Source organism: Schistocerca serialis, chromosome 6 (genome assembly GCF_023864345.2).
Source record: "Schistocerca serialis cubense isolate TAMUIC-IGC-003099 chromosome 6, iqSchSeri2.2, whole genome shotgun sequence".
NCBI classification, from domain to species: domain Eukaryota; kingdom Metazoa; phylum Arthropoda; class Insecta; order Orthoptera; family Acrididae; genus Schistocerca; species Schistocerca serialis.
The window spans coordinates 140,569,067-140,586,297 of NC_064643.1; the positions used below are offsets into that span (position 1 = coordinate 140,569,067).

The following is a 17,231-nucleotide window of genomic DNA, read 5'->3' on the forward strand; positions in this document are numbered from 1 at the left end:
TCTGCCCCTGCAGTATAGGCGGTCAGCGGCAGCCACACGGCCCACTTTGCTACGTGACACTACGCAGATGACACTTCGTCGCGGATCCGACATCATCGTTCATGCTTTATTTGAGTAATCATCATACTTGTTGCTGCTGTATCAGCTAGACTCTGTTTCTTGCTGCGTTATTTGTTTGGAGGAATACAAATTAAGTAAATCTCATGTTTACTAATCATTTCTGTTCCTGCCCAGCCTTCCTATGACGACAGTTGTCACCTCACTCGGCAGCCTACCTCTCCTTACGATTGTGTACAAAGCCATACACGACGTATTACCATACACTTTATGTGGAGTGAGGCATACACGTTTACTACTATTAAAACATTTATAACGAGAGGTATCTTTTGTGCTGAGTGTCGTTTTCTGGACTGGTCCATTGATTAACACACCGTGTTCAAACACGAGGAGATATATGTTAATCTTCCATCTGTCTTAAAGACCTATTTTTTCTTCTATCTCTATGAGGGGTAGTTTTATCGCCCCGAAGAAACATAGTTACATAATTAACTTTGTTTGTTTGTTGGTAGATACCTGAGGTCATTATAATCCCAGCACCACGTTACTACAGCACGACGCCGAGGAAGCAAAACAAAATGGCGCAGCCCATTCATAAAATAGAGTATTATGCAGTAATTAGCTTTCGGAAACTGAAGGAGAGCAACGCTGCAAGAACCCATGCCTCGTACTACAGCAGTGGACCACCGTACGGGCCAGTGGTGGGCGGTACAGACGCTTTTAGGGTGGCCAAAAATTCTGAATGACAGAGACAGGGTACTTTCACGCCGAAGCCTCGCTGCTGGCACATCGCTGGTCGCTCAGGCCTGTCTCTTCTCACTGGGAACCTTTACCATGCGCCAGCCCACATCGCTGACTGAGTGGATTACTTGAAGTTTTTGAAGCAAAACGACTTTCTCGGCATCATCTAACGAAGACGACAGCGGTTCATCACGCCATAAATGTTGTTATTAAAAAGGAGAAAGGAGAAGAGGTACGGATTCACACTTTGAATGTAGATCTCCACACTGCAGACGCATTCATCAATTCTATCAAGAGCTGAAAAACTATCCTGAGCACTTATTCAGACAATTACGAATTTTCGATCAAATTTTCCAGTTAATTGTAAATGTTAGTAGACCAGAATAGTTAAACACATGACGATTCGACCCAACATTATTAATGTTATTTCTGTGGAAGAGTGATTCATTGGCCTGCTCTTCAAGGTAATACTTATGTCAGCTTTTATCTTTACCTGCTTCATATGCTACACGTGCTATTTATAGATTTCCGTGCTAATATTCTATTGAACAAAAAAAAATTATATGTTAGGTGAAACAGAGAAACTAATTTCCAAATGTTATTACACTTCATGTTGTACATCACGAAGAGGTAGCGATAATCTGAGTGCTAAGAGCCTGCGTCCATGAAAAGGCTTGTACAAGTGCTTGTTTATAATCGGTACCCATTTGTCGTCAGCTCAAAACAAACATTACCTTCTGTGTACGGTGGTTTCATTGTCTACGAAGGATATTGCTTACAACCATGTTACAATATTGCTCACGTGTGTGCTATCCATACGGAATAGGATTATGAGTGTATATTAAAAGTATTAAAAAAATGGACGTGCCGACAGTCGCATGGTTCTTTGATCTAAAACATAGTAACACCGAAATATAGGAAATCCTGAGCTTCCAAATGCTCGAAATTGAGCCAACTATATCCTATAAGATTACTTTCAATCAGTATCAAATGATGGACCTAGGAATACACTACATCCTCCTGCACAACGCTCATACAATGACCATCAAGGAAAGAATTTAACTAACTACAGTTTGCACAGATGAATTTAACAAGTCATTTTTGGCTTCTCCATAAGCAAATGGAAGAGGGAGGAACCATAATAACTGGCAAAATGGCAAGTACCCTCTCCCATACAGTTCACAGTAGTTCGTAAAGCATGGATGCAGACCGAGATATGGAAGTATGTGTATGACGCGCGAGAAACCGCGCAATGGTACATTGACCTTGAAGTAGCCAATTGTAGCTCACGTAACCAGGCCATACTACGATGGTCGCAGCGTGAAACACAAACCAAATTGATATCAGCGCCTGGCAAACATCATAGCGAGCAGCAACGGTGCAGACCTTTCGACTCAGTGGGCTTGTCTCACCTTTTCGAAATAAACCTGATCTGTCTCTTAACGATGTAACGTCTACGGATCGTTAAACACAAAAAAAAGAGATTAAGCCAATTTTACTCTGTCTTTAGGTTGGTTCTACGACTTTTGTGGCCACCAGCCACTACGTGGCACAGTTGTCATGGCCTGTGGTAGGTTGCGGAGTTATCACGCAAGTTCGTTTTGCGCTGTTGCGACGTAAAGATGGTGGCGCCACCAACTGTTTGCACCATGGAGGAAAGAACAGCTTTCCGTAACCCGTTTCTTGTGTTATTAAGGTGTTCCAGCAGCCGCAGATCAATACCAACCTTTAAGCGCACTATGGGGATAATGTTTTGTCACCGCGAAGTGTTTTCCAGTGGACTGAACGGGTCACAAGAGGCGGAACGAGCGTGAAGGATGCCGAAAGAGCGGGGTGTTCGGTTACAGCCACAACAAATGCCAATGATGAACAAGTCCATTCCCTGATCCTGAATTCTAAATAAAAGACGAGGTGTGAAAATCATATGGGCAACGGCCTTGCCGCAGTGGCTACACCGGTTCCCGTGAGATCACCGAAGTTAAGCGCAGTCGGGCGGGGTCGGCACTTGGATGGGCGACCATCCAGGCCGCCATGCGCTGTTGCCATTTTTCGGGGTGCACTCAGCCTCGTGATGCCAATTGAGGAGCTACTCGACCGAATAGTAGCGGCCTCGGTCAAGAATATCATCATAACAACTGGGAGAGCGGTGTGCTGACCCCTCGCCCCTCGTAACCGCATCCTTCACTGAGGATGACACGGCGGTCGGATGGTCCCGATGGGCCACTTTTGGCCTGTAGACGGAGTGGTGCAAATCATATGCAGATTAATCACTACCCTCCGTATGAAAACATACTTGACTGTGTCAAATTTCGTAAATTCTGCGCAGGATAAACGTGGAACGTTGCCGAAAGGAATCGTCACTGGATGTGGGCCACTTGATGTTGTCTTAAGAGGCTGTCGATTCATATCCGATCAGCATGTAAAGGAAGTGCTCCATAGGTCGCTTTCTGCACAACCAAAATGCTTTTTTCCGGAGGGTCTTCGAAAGCTTGTGCAACGGTGGACCAGGTGCACTAAAAAGAAGGCTATGTTGAAAAATTGTGCGTCGAACAGTACTGTACTCTTTTTGTAATGAGTTATAGAAATTTATTGCAGCTACTTATTGACTTATCCTCGAATGTGGAACACGAATCAGATGTGTTTCTGTTGTGCTGATCGTCTTGACCACAGCAATTATACATCAGTAGTAGTACGGAAACAAGGAGGACTTAGCTTCAGAGATTTCGCTCCCTGAGCGCGTCCAAGACGTAAAGATTTCAGCCGGTTGTAGTTCTTTGCAAAACTGAAGTTTTATTGCCTTTGATATACGGTGCCCGGAAGGAAATTTGCATGCAAATCTTTGACGGTGGAGATGCCGAGAACGGCATCTTTTCTTGTGCTTAGTGTTTCTGTGCATTTCTTCTTTTTTCCTACACGACGGAAGGAAAGCTTTATCTTTAATACACGATTGCACCATAAATCGCGCCGTCCGCGGCGCTCTCGCCATAAATCCATCAGCGTGAGATTAAATTTTTATCCGGGCGTCATTATGTGTCTGCGTGGGCGTGCCTTGCCGCCGGGGCGCGGGAATGCGTAACGCGGCACGCACAGAATCGCCGGAACGGAACGCAACGTAGCGGGAACGAGGGCACCAAGGCGATCCGAAGGAGTCCCAGGCGAGCGACGCGCAATCAACTATCGATTCCGGCCTAAATCGACTGTCGCCGGCATCCAGTATATCGACACTGCGTCTTCGGAGAGGCCCTCTCTTTCGATTGCCGGGCTGCGCGCTGATTGCTCGACTAATGCGGGGGCGCCAACCAGAGAGTCGATCGCAACGGAACAAATCAGAGAGAATCAGTCAGTCGCAGGACGCAAGACTGGGCCTGCAGAAGTTTCTTTTATCCTGTTTTCTTTTTTTTTTACATTTTTACGCAAGAACCGTTCAAGCTAAGCGAAATACGTGTCCTGTCACTTGTTTTTGCCTCTATTAGCTCAGATTGTGCTACGAAGCATTCTAGCTCTGAAGGAACTATTACCGATAGCCTTCGAGCGAAATACTGTTGTAATTGTACAATATGTAGCAGACCACCGACATGCTCATTCACATGATCGTTTCATGGGGGTAAGAACCGTAAGCAGTAGACAGTCACCATTAGTCTCACACGTAAAGCAGTTTAACCACCTCGCAGCAGGTGACACTATGTTTTGTTTCTGTCTGAAATTTAGCCCAACTTCACCTCTCAGTCCATAAAAATCTACTTATTACCAAGCCTATGTAGCCACAAACGTTATCCAAATTAAAGTCATATTCTAACCTTTGGCTAAACAAAACTTAGTTTAAATTGAACTGTAACTAGTATCAATAGATTTTATGTTTATATTAAATGCGCAACTGAAGTAAAACAATTCTCTGGTCCTAATCAAAATTTCCATTTGCGTCACGTCTTGACAATATTGTTGCGGTTTTCTCGAAAGTAAAATAGCAAGCAGGTAGGAGCTAAGCTAGATTTCTATTTGTAAATAAATATTCAAAATGTTGCGTGTCACATGGTGTAAAACAATGATAAACTTTCTTTAAAAACGGGATGTGAAGAGTAAACTATTCCTATGAAATGATATTCCAAGACAAAGGTTCTAGAACGAAGTATGTATTCAAAATGACAGAGTAAAACATCGCGTGATCTTCACACATAACAGTCATCTGAACAATACTATGTTTAACAAAGTCAACAATGAATTTAAAAGGGTACGACGTTATCAGTCCCTTCGCCTTTCAATTTATCCATTACATTAATCATTGCCGTACTTTACAATAAATTTTTCTTATCTAACAGAAAAAATCAGAAATCAACACAGCACTACTGAATACATCCACTAGCTACCACACTTCAGCTAAGAATGTATCAGACTGCGCAGAGGCAAAGATCACAGACTGTTTAACAGTAACATAACTTTCTCTTAGTCTGACGTGCACATCGATAACTTGCGAAATCAAAATGACGTGACCACCTTACAAGGCGGCTAACAAGTAAAATCAGGCATCCACAGAAGATAACACATTAGTAAGTTTACTTACATCATATGCACTTAATAATTAAGATATCCTTACTTTCGTATAGCTGCTGTGTTACATACATGAAAGTAACTTTCTCGATAGTACTAAATAGTCTTGAATGCTGATAGACTCTGGCAATCTTTAAATATTAGTAATGTTTAGTAGCATCTTGTAACTTCAGTTTTCCATACTAGTGTCGATATGTCTGTCGATTCACTGAATGAGGGACGAAGCTCTGCATTGCGTTTGCTTAAAAATACACGACTCTCAGAATCGCAGCAATGAGGTCTTGACAATTTAGCATCCTTCAGTGGTGTGGATGCATGGAACCACCCACAGTCCATCAGAGGGATGGAACAGCGAGTTCACCTGTGACGCGTTGACGGGAGGTTTAAATATAACTCTCCCCGATTACTAGGGGTCCTCTGTTCGAACTTCCCCTCACCGATTTGATTCATGTTGACAGGATGTGTGGGGCACGACTACGACTTCAGCATATGTAAGTAGAGAGACGCATTTTTCAACCGTTTTCGTGAAAATCATGTTTGAAAATTTTACAAGTATTTATGTATTTTGTATACTCGATGGTATTCAAGAAGTCCGCAAAGGTGTGTGTTAAGCGATTAGTTTTAGGGGCGTGAGGTCCATTGAGCACATGTCCTTGCCTGCACTTCAGTCTTTTCTTCCCACCTAATCGTTAACCGTGCAAACTGCTATTACTGAATGATTCATTTATTATTTACATAATATTTATCCTGGAAACGGAGAAAAGAAATTCGTTATGAGATTGGAAAAAATTGGTTACTCAAGAAATTTCAATCATATCAGTGTAGCCAATTTATTTATATTATTTTATCTACATGTGCGACAAGTATAATGTGTAGTCTCCGGAGCACTCTACGAATCAGGATGATGGTGATCACAGAAACATGACAAACAGTAATTATTGTGTTATACAGCACTTGTAATGAACGTAAAACCTTTGCATGCGCATGGTTTTTTCAGTTTGCTTATTACAAAACAAATGGTTCAAATGGCTCTGAGCACTATGTGACTTAACTTCTGGGCTCATCAGTCCCCTAGAACTTAGAACTACTTAAACCTAACTAACCTAAGGACACCACACACATCCATGCCCAAGACAGGATTCGAACCTGCGACCGTAGCGGTCGCGCGGTTCCAGACTGAAGCGCCTAGAACCGCTCGGCCACTATTAGGCTATTACAACACACACATGGATGATGTCGTCCAGGATACCGAGCAGCATACATAGCACACGCCTGTTGGGCATTTTGATCACAACAGCCGTACATCAACTCGATATTGACCTTTTCCGTAACTGGTAAACGGTCCGTTTTAACACGGGTAATGTATCACGAAGCAAATACCGTCCGCACTGGCGTAATGGTACGTGATACCACGTACTTTTACGTTTGTGACTATTACATCGCCATCTAACACAAAGCGATAAAAGTGGTCCAACTAAAACATTCATATTTCTTTACGTACTGCACGAATATGTAATAAAAATGTGGGTTTTTATTTAAAAAATATTTTAAAAAATATCCGCTTGGCCTATGGCAGCGTCATCTAGCGGGCCAACCATACCGCCATCTGGTTTCCCGCTTCAAGCTAGACGAGTTTCGTTCTTTGTAGTTTTTCGTTTGATGCTTATTTCGTCAGATATTTGGCCCGGTCACTACCAATGGACCACCCTGTATATCATGATTATCACTGTCATGAAATCACACGTGAAAAAAATAAGAGAGACTCGGAAAATATTGTACACATCTTAAGAAGGCAACCCAAGTTACATCATCTGTCACAGGTGCAGATGGTGTGAGATGACGTGTGTGGCGTTGCCTCCCTTAAGATGTATGACATATTTTTTGCCAATTTTAGTTTTGGACCCTGGTACAAATGTCTGTAAAGTCAATGACCTTATCGATTATGCATATGTCCGTGTCCCTCTCTACCGACTATCTGTTGTACCTCTACTGCAGAAATGACACCTGTATATGGAGCTCTACGATATATGAGGATCCTCACAAAACTGTACTTCCTTGTACGTAGCAACTTCCTGAGCAGATTACAGACAATATTCACTAGCTGCTGCACGATCACGATATAGCATGGTTCTCCACAACTTTTTTCGGCCGCCAAGTCGCAAGGACATATCACGCAATGAACTTGACGACAGACTCGCCACGGACCCAACCGCAATTGAGAAAGTACGACTGAGAGTACTAGGCACTAATCTGACACCATACCTCGAGGGCGTGGGACACGGAATGGTAAAACACTGCACATACAAGCAAATTCCAACTGGTCAGAGTCAGTGCTACAGAATGGCTGATTTCATCACACGGCTCACGCAGAATAACAGTTGTCTCACATACGAATACCTCTTTCTGCAAAAGGACTCCCCCTCCCTCTCGGCCCCCTCTCAGTGCACATCTGGAGCACTTTTGATTGTACTTCATACACTCAAAGAATGCATTATTCTATCTGATCTATGGCGTTAACTGAAACTGGACAATCCTCTATGCAACAGGTGCCGAATACGAGAGTGGATACTAAAGTAAAATAGCAAGCCGTCACTCATCGCGCCTGCTTACTGAGTGATGGAGCACTTTTGCCATTCGCTGATGGCCTCACTCCGATAGGCATTCAATTTCGCTGCGCTCCTGAACCGATGCATTCTACCATCATCCAGCAGTTGCACCTACACGTTTGACTCCTTTCCTTTTTAAAATACACTACTGGCCGTTAAAATAGCTACACCAAGAAGAAATACAGATGGTAAACGCTTATGCATTGGACACATATATTATACTAGAACTGACATGTTATTACATTTTCACGCAATTTGGATGCATAGATCCTGAGAAATCAGTACCCAGAACAACCACCTCTGGCCGTAATAACGGCCTTGACACGCCTGGCCATTGAGTCAAACAGAGCTTGGATGGCGTGTACAGGTACAGCTGCCCATGCAGCTTCAACACGATACCACAGTTTATCAAGAGTAGTGACTGGCGTATTGGGACGAGCCAGTTGCTCGGCCACCATTAACCAGACGCTTTCAATTGGTGAGAGATCTGGAGCATGTGCTGGCCAGGGCAGCAGTCGAACATCTTCTGTATCCAGAAAGGCCCGTACAGGACCTACAACATGCGGTCGTGCATTACCCTACTGGAATGTAGGGTTTCGCAGGGATCGAATGAAGGGTAGAGCAAGGGTCGTAACACATCTGAAATGTAACGTCCACTGTTCAAAGTGCCGTCAATGCGAACAAGAGGTGACCGAGACGTGTAACCAGTGGCACCCCATATCATCACGCCGCGTGATACGCCAGTATGGCGATGACGAATACACGCTTCCAATGTGCGTTCACCGCGATGTCGCCAAACACGGATGCGAACATCATGATGCTGTACAGAACCTGGATTCACCCGAAAAAATCACGTTTTGCCATTCGTGCACCCTGGTTCGTCGCTGAGTACACCATCGTAGATGCTCCTGTCTGTGATGCAGCGTCAAGGGTAACCGCAGCCATGGTCTCCGAGCTGATAGTCCATGTTGCTGCAAACGTCGTCGTTCGTGCAGATGTTTGTTGTCTTGGGAACGTTCCCATCTGTTAACTCAGAGATCGAGACGTGAATGCACGATCCGTTACAGCCACGCGGATAAGATGCCTGTCATCTCGACTGCTAGTGATACGAGGCCGTTGGGATCCAGCACGGCGTTCCGTATTACCCTCCTGAACCCACAGATTCCATATTCTGCTAACAGTCACTGGATCTCGACCAACGCGAGCAGCAATGTCGCGATACGATAAACCGCAATCGCGATAGGCTACAATCCGACCTTTATCAAAGTCGGAAACGTGATGGTACGCATTTCTCCTCCTTACACGAGGCATCACAACAACGTTTCAGCAGGCAATGCCGGTCAACTTCTGTTTGTGTACGAGTAATCGGTTGGAAACCTTCCTCATGTCAGCACGTTGTAGGTGTCGCCACCGGCGCCAACCGTGTGTGAATGCTCTGGAAAGCTAATCATTTGCATATCACAGCATCTTCTTCCTGTCGGTTAAATTCCGCGTCTCTTGCACGTCATCTTCGTGGTGTAGCAATTTTAATGGCCAGTAGTTACCATACTGTTTCATGCGCATCCTTCTACATATTTTACATACTGATATCAGTACGGATCCAGAGTAGAGGAGAAACGGCTGTGACCAACTCTAAAGCTGGGGCGTCCAGCTCCAAGGTGACGCAAAACCCCTTCCCATTTCCTTTTAGATGTAGCAACCCTCACCATCCCTTCTGGGCGTATTGCTTCTTCTTCCAGTCCTAGTCACAAAACGTGAAACACGACAGACGAGGAAGCTACTAAGATTAGCAATCCAACAGCTCATTTGTATCGTCTTTCAGAGAATTCGAGTGGATAGGGCGACTAATAACCGAGCAGTTATGTACCTTTAAACCATAATTATCATCAATTCTGATTTAGCTGAAATTGTTTCAAATGGTTTCTCATAAACTATAAATCCCACGCACGGTAGTAATTCATACTGACTGTTCCGGTTTGTGATTGATTTCATGACCATCAAACTGTCCATCGGGGATGTATATACTTGTTCCTTTCATGATTAAAACTTTACATATTTCCTATGCATTTGGTGAACTCCGACTTCATTACGGACAGGAGGTTCGTAGGTCTTTGAGATTTTTATCTCCTGTATCTCCTACAACAGTCCGCCATAAAATATAGCCTTCTTATGTTAGTGTGTAGATGTGTCCATTTTCCATTCCTGCTGGTGCAGTTCCCCTTCCTGTTTTCTTTTGCTAGCGTGAACAAATATCTGACGGGAGGCTTCACGAATTTCTTTTATTCTCAAATTTCAGTTGGGAAAGCGCTCTCTTTATTAGATGTGGTGACCATGGGGGTAAAATAGATTAGTTTATCGTATCGGAAAATAATTACTGGCCGCAAAATATCTCCGACGCTGCTAAAGAGCTTTCGTGTGAGACATTATGGCACAGTATCAGAATTCCTGGCGACGTTCTCAGTCAAGTTAGGAGGCGCTCCCATTATCGCCCGCTCATGCCGCTGAACCAAAGGCGCTTTGTGGTGTTCGTGGGGAGAACTTGTCGGAATTCTGGAGTGCGAGGCGTGTACGCAGCAAAACATTGCCGCCAACTTGAATATCTGCCAGAGCGTTGACAGACAAATTGCTGTCGAGGTGAGCGTAATTGTGCAACGTTGACGACAGCTGCCGTTTAGGTCCCCTCAAACCGAACACAATAGCCTTGCGTCGTTCCCACGTAGCGGGGAATGTTGAGTACCTATACGATAACTTTACTGCTGTAGTACTCAACATAAATCGTGAATTTGTGTTGTTAGAGTGTACAGTCATTTATCATTTAGGAAAAGTAGCAGGAAGCCAATCGGTCTTTCTATCAGGTGTTTTAATTCTATACATACTAATTTCTACATCTACGTGACTTCTCCGTGATTCACACTTAAGTGCTTGGCAGAGGGTTCGTCGAACCACTACCAGACGAATTCTAAACCGTTCCACACTCAAGTAGAACGTGTGAAATTTGACGAATCTTTCCGTGCGAGCAATGATTTCGCTTATTTTATGTGATGGTCATTTCTCCGTAAGTAGGAGTGAGTCGTCCAAGTATATTCTAAGCAGAAAATTGTTGACTGAACTTTCGTGAAAACATCTCACTGCAACGAGAAATAGATTTACTTCAAACCCTACCACTCCAAATCACGTATCGTCTTCATGATACTCTCTCCCTTATTTCGAGGTAGTATACAACGAGCTCTCTTCTTTAAACTCTTCCGATATCCTCCGTCAATAGTACTCATATTTGGTAAGGATCCCATACCGTCGGGTAATATCCCAGAAGATGGTGGACTACTGCAAAGCAGGCAGGCTCTTTGGTAGAGTTGTTGCAACTTCTAAGTTAGTGGTTCCCAATCTTCCATAGACCATTACCCGTGAGTGCAATCAGACGTTAGCTGGTACCCCGGCCATCCCCCTCCCGCCACCTGTAAACTGTTTTATCCCCCCCCCCCTTCCATCCCCTCCGCCGTCATTATAACCAACTTTAGCACCTAACTAAGCTGTAGAACGAAAGACTTCTATTTTTAAAGTGATGAAAGATGAATAATGTTTTGCTTGTTTCTGTGTATGGGGGGAAGGGGGGGGGGGGGGGGAGGTTAGAATGAATGACGAAGCAAATCGTGGCGCATTGGCGCATTGCAAGTTCTACCCAGAGCTCTTTCTCAGATAAGGAAGCAATCAATCCACATCCACAGGTGGGGTGTCATTTGTTACAAAACATACTTCCACTGCATTACACCTCTCCACTGTGGCGTGGCACTCGCTTGACCTGCACACTACAACCCCATTTAAAATCGACCAAGTTAAAATATGTGCACTATATTTAAAGTTCGTAAATCAGATAATGCTGCACTCCTTACTTATAAAATGGCAGAAATTGGAACACTTCAGGCTGTTAATGCTTTTTGTCTGACCACAGCCAGTAATAATAATAGTAGTAGTAATACTGTGTATATCACTGTTGCAGCTCTTATGTAGTTACTGCTGTGTCGTGCTGCCAATTTATTCATTCATCTGTTTCGAAGAGTGATGAAGTTATTTCTGTAGTACTTGCAGTTACTATCTACAACTTGGAGACCTGTTCTTGAGATACTTAGCATTTCGTACGTATATGTCTCACTTTTATCATCGTCGATGTACCGAACAAAGCACAACATGTATGTGTAGTGAGGAACCTGTAACCTCCACCGCAGTAATGCTATTAATTGAGAAAAAGTAATTATTGATAACTTATATAATCATTATTAGAGTCTTGCGTAATTGTGACAATAGTAATGATCTTTCGAAAAAATTTAGTTTCGTGACTGAAACAGAATCGAATATCGAATCGTTCACTTTTTACCCCTGAGAAAATTTCATTTTACTCTTCAGGGTATCCCCCCCCCCCCCCCAAGTTAGGAACCACTGTTCTATGTGTCCTGTCAGTAAAGTGGAGCCTTTGGTTGACCTGCCCCACAACATTTTCTATACGACGGTTCTCGCACTTTTAATCCTTAAGAATTTAGATCAGTCTCTATAGTCCTGAAGGTTGTGTGACTTATCGTGTAACCGGTAAGTAACAGGTTCCTTTTAGTATTCGTATGGAAGACCTCAAACTTTTTATTTTTAGGGGTCAATTACTACTTTTTGCACAGTATACTGTGTATACCTATTTTGACTTCTAATGAGTTTACTAGACGGTAAATCTTACTATCATCTGGAAAAAATATAAAATTCCTGCTCAGATTATCATCTAAATTGTTCATATAAACAAGGAACAGCAGAGGGCCCGTATCACTCATTACTTCGAGCAAATAAACAAAAAGTTGTGCTTCGCAAGAACGATATTTATGGTGAAGGCTCTCACTATCGGATGTTTTGTAAGTAGGCTGTTTAGGTTTTTTTATTGGTAACGCCACCTCTGTATGAAAATCACTGGCTGTGCTGTGTGCAGTCTGTGGCTGCTTTGCATTGTTGTAATACTCGCCATTGTAGTGTTGGGCAGCGGCAGCTGGATGTGAACAGCGCGTAGCGTTGCGCAGTTGGAGGTGAGCCGCCAGCAGTGGTGGATGTGGGGAGAGAGATGGCGGAGTTTTGAAATTTGTCATGAACTGCTATATTTATATATGATGATATCAAGGTAAATTCATTATTGTTTGTTCTCTATTAATATCTTTCATTTGCTAACTATCCCTATCAGTAGTTAGTGCCTTCCATAGTTTGAATCTTTTATTTAGCTGGCAGTAGTGGCGCTCGCTGTATTGCAGTAGCTTGAGCAGCGAAGATTTTTGTGAGGTAAGTGATTTGTGAAAGGTATAGTTTAATGTTAGTCAGGGCCATTCTTTTGTAGGGAATTTTGAAAGTCAGATTGCGTTGCGCTAACAAAATATTGTGTGTCAGTTTAAGCACAGTCATGTATAATTGTTCAAAAAGGGGACGTTTCAGTTTCAACTGCTGAGAATTCTTCCGGGTTGTATGGGCGTGGTCCATGGAACTCTTCAATCTCTGACGTTTCTTCCAAGGCTACGTTGGACATATTCGGAGGTACTCCTGATTGTACTGAGTCGCACAGTCAGGAGTACCTCCGAAGGTGTCGAACGTAGCCTTGGACGAAACATCAGGGATTGAAGAGTTCCATGGACCACGGCCATTCAATCCGGAAGAATTCTCAGCAGCTTATTTTTTATGAAACTGTGCTGACAGTGAATCAATAGATTGTTTTCTTCCAGTAATTCATAAAGTTCGATCACAGTGATATGGGTCTGTAATTCAGCGGGTTACTTGCTGCGTATTTCCGTTCTTGTGTATTTGTGTGACCCATGTAGATTTCCAGCCTTTAGATACGGATCTTTGGTGGAGCGAACGTTTGTATATGATTGCTAAGTATGGTACTATTATATAAGCATACAAAGGAACCTGATTGATATATACTGTGAACCGTAAAACTTGCCTTTACAAAGTGGTGTAAATTTCTTCGCCTCGATGACCAGCGGAGACGTGTCAGGAGACGCTTCGGACATTGGTGGGGTCGTCTGCCCGGCATACGGCCTGACAACCAGGAGTAATGGTCCGCGGTCCATTTCGTTTCACAGTTGGACAATACTAGTTGTCATCCCCGGCACCCTTACAACACAGCGGTACGTTGACAATATTCTATGCCTCGTGTAGATTCCCTTAAAGGAAAGCCGATTTGGGCTTACATTTCAGCAAGAAATGCCAGCGCGCACATGGTGAGAGTTTCTTCTGCTTGCCTTCGTTGTTGTCAAACCCTACCTTGGGCAGCTAATTCACCGGATCTCTGCCCAACTGAGAAAGTTTGGAACATTTTGGTACTGCCCTCCAACCACCTTGTGATTTTGACGATGTAACGCAGCGCATTATACAGAATTTTCCAAGTTATCCCTCTGGAGGATATCCAACAACTCTATCGACCAATACCGAGCTGAATAACTGCTTGCATAAGGGCCAGAGTTGGACCAATGCGATATTGACTTGTTCAATTTGTCAAACTTCCTCCCCTGAATAAATCATACAATAGTTCTGAAACTGTAATCATTTGATTGTCCGTACCTGTTCATCACATATACCGATTTCTGTCCCGTTCGGATAATTCCTTCGCTATGCGTGTTTTCTTAAATATTTTTTTGTATAGTCTATTTTGAAAGGTCGAGCTGTCTTACCCGTAAATTTTACTTTTGAGATTGTGTCATTTATTGTTGTTGTACAAACTAAAACAGGTAACCCTGCTAGGAGACCGACAGGTCTGCGAAATTCGGCGGCAGGCTGTGGGTTGTAGAGACAGGCACGCGGCCCGCGCCGGGACCTGCTTAATGCGTCTCGCGGGCTGACAAAAGACTGCTGGCGCGGCGCGGCTTTCATGTTTGCGAAACAATCTGCCGGAGTGTGGCCCGGCGTTGCGTGGTGTGGTGTGGTGTAGAGTCGTGGGCCGCTGTGTGCTGTCCTCGAGGGCGAGTCTGCTTTGCGGCGCCCGCATCGACCGACTTCCACGTTGTCCTTTACCTCGGCCCTGCAAGGCATTTCGGCGCTCCTTCTAATGCGCCGGCTTGACTGCGGACGTCACCTCACACCTTTTGCTGCAACCGTATTGGCGTAGCGGTACACAGATGCTTGACCTGGAAGGTACATTACTATGTACTCTGGCTGTACAGGACTAGCTGATGTAGTCTTCAGTAGTTTGAACCTGCTTACTGTAATCAATCCTTCGTCCCCCTCTACGATTTGTACCCACCCTCTCTATACTTCCCTCCATAGCCAAACTGACAAATCATATCTCTAGATGTGTCCTACCAACAGAACTTTTTTTTTAAAAAAAATCGAGCTGTCGCCGGCCGCTGTGGCCGAGTGGCTCTAGTCGCTTCAGCCCGGAACCGCGCTGCTGCTACGGTCGCAAGTTCGAATCCTGCCTCGGGCATGGATGTGTGTGATGTCCTTAGGTTAGTCAGGTTTAAGTAGTTCTAGGTCTAGGGGCAGCAGCCTTTTCAGTAGTTGCAGGGGCAACAGTCTGGATGATTGACTGATCTAGCCTTGTAACATTGACCAAAACGGCTTTGCTGTGCTGGTACTGCGAACGGCTGAAAGCATGGGGAAACTACAACCGTAATTTTTCCCGAGGACATGCAGCTTTACTGTATGATTAAATGATGATGGCGTCCTCTTGGGTAAAATATTCCGGAGGTAAAATAGTCCCCCATTCGGATCTCCGGGCGGGGACTACTCAAGAGGACGTCGTTATCAGGAGAAAGAAAACTGGCGTTCTACGGATCGGAGCGTGGAATGTCAGATCCCTTAATCGGGCAGGTAGGTTAGAAAATTTAAAAAGGGAAATGGATAGGTTAAAGTTAGATATAGTGGGAATTAGTGAAGTTCGGTGGCAGGAGGAACAAGACTTTTGGTCAGGTGATTACAGGGTTATAAATACAAAATCAAATAGGGGTAATGCAGGAGTAGGTTTTGTAATGAATAAAAAATAGGAGTGCGGGTAAGCTACTACAAACAGCATAGTGAACGCATTATTGTGGCCAAGATAGACACAAAGCCCATGCCTACTACAGTAGTACAAGTTTATATGCCAACTAGCTCTGCAGATGATGAAGAAATTGATGAAATGTATGACGAGATAAAAGAAATTATTCAGGTAGTGAAGGGAGACGGAAATTTAATAGTCATGGGTGACTGGAATTCATCAGTAGCAAAAGGGAGAGAAGGAAACATAGTAGGTGAATATGGATTGGGCGGAAGAAATGAAAGAGGAAGCCGCCTTGTAGAATTTTGCACAGAGCATAACTTAATCATAGCTAACACTTGGTTCAAGAATCATAAAAGAAGGTTGTATACCTGGAAGAATCCTGGAGATACTAAAAGGTATAAGATAGATTATATAATGGTAAGACAGAGATTTAGGAACCAGGTTTTAAATTGTAAGACATTTCCAGGGGCAGATGTGGATTCTAACCACAATCTATTGGTTATGAACTGCAGATTGAAACTGAAGAAACTGCAAAAAGGTGGGAATTTAAGGAGATGGGACCTGGATAAACTGAAAGAACCAGAGGTTGTAGAGAGTTTGAGGGAGAGCATAAGGGAACAATTGACAGGAATGGGGGAAAGAAATACAGTAGAAGAAGAATGGGTAGCTCTGAGGGATGAAGTAGTGAAGGCAGCAGAGGATCAAGTAGGTAAAAAGACGAGGGCTAATAGAAATCCTTGGGTAACAAAAGAAATATTGAATTTAATTGATGAAAGGAGAAAATATAACAATGCAGTAAATGAAGCAGGCAAAAAGGAATACAAACGTCTCAAAAATGAGATCGACAGGAAGTGCAAAATGGCTAAGCAGGGATGGCTAGAGGACAAATGTAAGGATGTAGAGGCTAATCTCACTAGGAGTAAGATAGATACTGCCTACAGGAAAATTAAAGAGACCTTTCGAGAGAAGAGAACCACTTGTATGAATATCAAGAGCTCAGATGGCAACCCAGTTCTAATCAAAGAAGGGAAAGCAGAAAGGTGGAAGGAGTCTATAGAGGGTTTATACAAGGGCGATGTACTTGAGGACAATATTATGGAAATGGAAGAGGATGTAGATGAAGACGAAATGGGAGATAAGATACAGCGCGAAGAATTTGACAGAGCACTGAAAGACCTGAGTCGAAACAAGGCCCCGGGAATAGACAACATTCCATTAGAACTACTTATGGCCTTGGGAGAGCCAGTCATGGCAAAACTCTACCATCTGGTGAGCAAGATGTATGA

At 43.7% G+C, this 17,231-nt stretch overlaps 1 protein-coding gene and 1 pseudogene across 4 annotated transcripts in view; one reads left to right on the forward strand and one right to left on the reverse strand.

The window, feature by feature from the left end:
- The window catches only part of LOC126483740 (hemicentin-1-like), a 1,186,523-nt gene that overhangs the window by 286,065 nt on the left and 883,227 nt on the right, over positions 1 to 17,231 (reverse strand). The gene's annotated exons all lie outside the window — the stretch shown is intronic.
- Positions 2,726 to 2,843, forward strand: LOC126485740 (5S ribosomal RNA; annotated as a pseudogene).